This window comes from Octopus bimaculoides, chromosome 23 (assembly GCF_001194135.2).
Source record: "Octopus bimaculoides isolate UCB-OBI-ISO-001 chromosome 23, ASM119413v2, whole genome shotgun sequence".
NCBI lineage: Eukaryota > Metazoa > Mollusca > Cephalopoda > Octopoda > Octopodidae > Octopus > Octopus bimaculoides.
Window position 1 is genome coordinate 15,111,830 of NC_069003.1, and position 3,808 is coordinate 15,115,637.

A 3,808-nucleotide genomic window follows, 5' to 3' on the forward strand; every position below is an offset into this window, starting at 1 on the left:
CACGCAAACACACACACACACACACACACACACACACACATTTATATCTTCAGCGGCTTCTTTCAATTTCCGTCAACCAAATCCACTCACTAGGCTATCGCCGACTAGAGGCTGTAGTAGAAGATACTTGCCCACGGTAAAATGCAGTGGGACTGAAACTGGAGCCATGTGATTGAGAAGCAAACTTCTTACCACACAGCCTCGCCTGCATTTTGAAAGTAATATTTTTATAAAATGGTGTAATGTCTACGTTTTGACTGTCTTTGCTCAAAGCTCAGCTGGACTGTGGCTGACCATCGGCTGAGCAAAATCAAACAATAACTGCTACAAGCAAACAAAACAGCAACAAAGAATTTAAACAAAAACAATAATGGTTTAACCCTTGGCTAGCACTGATGCCTCAGACCTCTAATCTAAGGCATTCCAGACGCGACCATCCTGCTTTTAAAGCTTCGGTTGCATTGTTTGATCTATTTCTCCTTTTGGTGCGATTTGATGGAGTTTCGGCTGCTCTTTCTCAAAGGAGCTCTGGTGTTAGTCTAAATATGACATGATTTATCTAAGACTACACCATCTAATTTGTCCTTTCAATTTTCAGGGCAACAATGTAAGAAGTGATGAAAATTTGACTTCTCTTTCTAGCAGAACATCCGACGAAAATTCAAATATGACAGTGTATATCAAAGACTATATCATCTCATGTGTCATCCTTCCTTTTTTCATGTCAACAAGATGTAATTTGAAGATTTGACTTCTCTTTCAAGCAGGACCTTAGATGAAAGTCAGTCCAAACGTGACATAGTGTATCTAAGATTACATCATCTAATGAGTCCCTCCTTTTTCCAAGGCAACTAGGTGTAATTTGATTGAGATTTGGTTGCTATTTCTAGCATTACCTATGATGATTGACAATCTAAGTGGAATATGGTATACTTACGAGTACGTCATGTAATGTATCCTTCAATTTTTCGAGTCAGTGAGATGTGACTCGGAAGGAAATTGGTTGTTATTTTTAGCAGAAACTATAATCGAAGAAAACACGAATTGTGACATATGTATCGAAGATTACACCATCAAATTCGTCCTTCCTTTTTGTTTTCAAATTAGTAAAGGGAGCTACATTCAAGGACATTCCAGTCGCAGCGTAATCTAAGACTCTTTCATTCAAGATGGTTGTAATTTGACGGAGATTTAACTGTTAACTTTAGCAGAAACTATGATGAAAGAAATTCCAACGATGACAAAAGCTTATCCGAGATTACATCATCTAACATGTATTTGTATTTTACAAGCCAGTAAGAATTATTTGAGGGAGAATTTAGCTGTTGTTTGTAGTAAAGAAAGTTAGGAGTGATTTGAGAAAGGATTTAGATGTTTCTTGCAGAGAAAGTTCGAAACAATTAGAGAGAGAATATGGCTGGGATTTGTTTTGTTTTGTTTCGCAGAGAAAGTTAGGAATGATTTTGAGAGAGAATTTATCTGTCGTTTCTTGCAGAGAAAGTTAGCAACGATTTGAGGATGTATTTAGCTGTTGTTTCTAGCAGAGAAAGATAGAAATGATCTAAAAGGGGATTGTTGCTGTTTTTGTTTGTTTTTCTTGTTTTTTCACAGAGAAATTTAGGAATGATTTGAGAGAATTTATCTGTCGTTTCCAGCAGAGAAAAATTGGAACGTTTTGAGGGAGAATTTAGTTACTGCTTCTAGCAGAAGCTATGATTAAATACCAATACCAGCTTTGCTTTGACATTATATCTTGAACAACGTTCTCTACTATGTCCTTCTCACTTTGCTTCTTTTTCAAACCAATGAAATGTGATTTAGCTGTTATATCTAGCAGATCTGACGACCACAATTAAATCTCTCCCCCACCATAAGCTCCTCTGCCGCCGTTTATTGTCACGTTCTGCTATTACAGTATTTTATTTAATATAATGTCTTCATCTGTGCAGTGTTTTATATCAACGCGAAAACACTGAATAAATATTTAAAGGAGTACAAGGCAATCACAACAACGCCACTGCCATTGCCGTCACCGCCGCCATGGATCCCTCGCATCACCCTGGCACCGCAGAGGCACCACCCACTTCATAATGCGTTCTGTGTACATTGTTTCCAGTGTGCACATCGATGCACATCCATGGACATCGATGCACACATGCATATACACAGAAACATCTATAGAGCGATTTGATTAGTGAGAACATAGAGAGAGTGAAATTGGAATGTCTAAAATAAGAGGGGGAGAGAGAAAGAGAGGAAGAGGGAGAGGGAGAGAGGGAGACAGAGGAGTGGAATGGTAGAGAGAGACGGATAGAGGAGAATATGGGGAGAGAGAGAGAGAGAGAGAGAGGGGGAGAGAGACAGAGAGAGGGAAATAAATTGAATAGAGACACAGAGAGAGAGGAAAGAATTGAAGATGAGAGACATTGACGAAGCGAGAAACATAGAGGTAAAGAGAGAGAGAGAGAGAGAGAGAGAGAGAGAGAGAGAGAGAGAGAGAGAGAGAGAGAGAGAGAGAGAGATGGAATGATAGAGACGTATAAGAAGAATGAGAGCGTGAGAGAGGCGACTAGAGAGGTATAGATATGGGTAGAAGAAAACAATGTGAGTGAGGGTGAGAGGAAAATGAGGAATGTAGGGAGAATGGAGAGAGAGAGAGAGAATTAGATGAAGCGAGAGATTGTGAGAGGAAGAGACAGAGTGAGATGAAGAGAGAACGAGAGAGACAGAGAGGAGACAGAGAGGAGTCAGACAGAGACAGAGAGAAGGGGAAAGACAGAGACAAAGACACAGAGACAGAGAGATGGTCAGAGGCAGAGAGGGAGAGAGAGAGAGAGAGAGAGAGAGGCAGGCACACAGAGTGAATGGGGGAGTTATTTAATTATTCATCAACCATTGCATTTGCTGACGCTGCTGGATACTTTTGCTGTTGATGTTGTTGCTGTTCTGGTCTCTAGTTGTTAGTTTCATATTGAATGCTTTGGCTGCTGACATTATTATTGCTGTTGTTGATGCACTTGCTGTTGTTGTCATTGCTGTGTTGTTGACGTTGTTGTTATCGTCATTGTAAGCTTTAATGGTTGTTACTATTTTTATCAGGCGTTGAGCTGGCAAAATCGGTAGAAACTCGGCCAAAAAGCTTAGCGGCATTTCGTCCAACCTTACATTCTGAGTTCAAATTCCACCGAGGTCGACTTTGCCTTTCACCTTTCGTGGTCGATGAAATAATTACCAGTTATGCAATGGGGTTGATGTAATCGAAAAAAACCCTCCCCTAAAATTTCAGGCCTTGTGCCTATAGTAGAAAGGATTATTTTTGTTATTAGTGTTGTTGTTACGGCTGCTGTATCAGTTGTTGTTGTTGTTGGTGGTAGTGATGGTGACGTTATCACATACTCCTGTAGTTTAGCCGTAGGTCAAACTTGATCAAACGGACACTGGTTCAAATGTATTCCAGCCACGACCATCCAATCATCTCTAGAGTATATTTCTTTTATTTCTTTTACCTGTTTCAGTTATTTGACTGCGGCCATGATGGAGTTCCACCTAAAAAGTTTTCTAGTCGAACAAATCCCAGCCCCACAAGACTTACTTATTAAGCCTAGTTCTTATTCTATCATTATCTTTGGCCGAACCGCTAAGTTACGGTGACGTAAACACACTAACATCGGTTGCCAAGCGATGACGGGGGAACAAACACAGACACAAACACACATAAATATATACATATATGCATATGTGTGTGTGTGTATGTGTGTGTGTGTGTGTGCGTATATATATATATATATATATATATATATATATATAT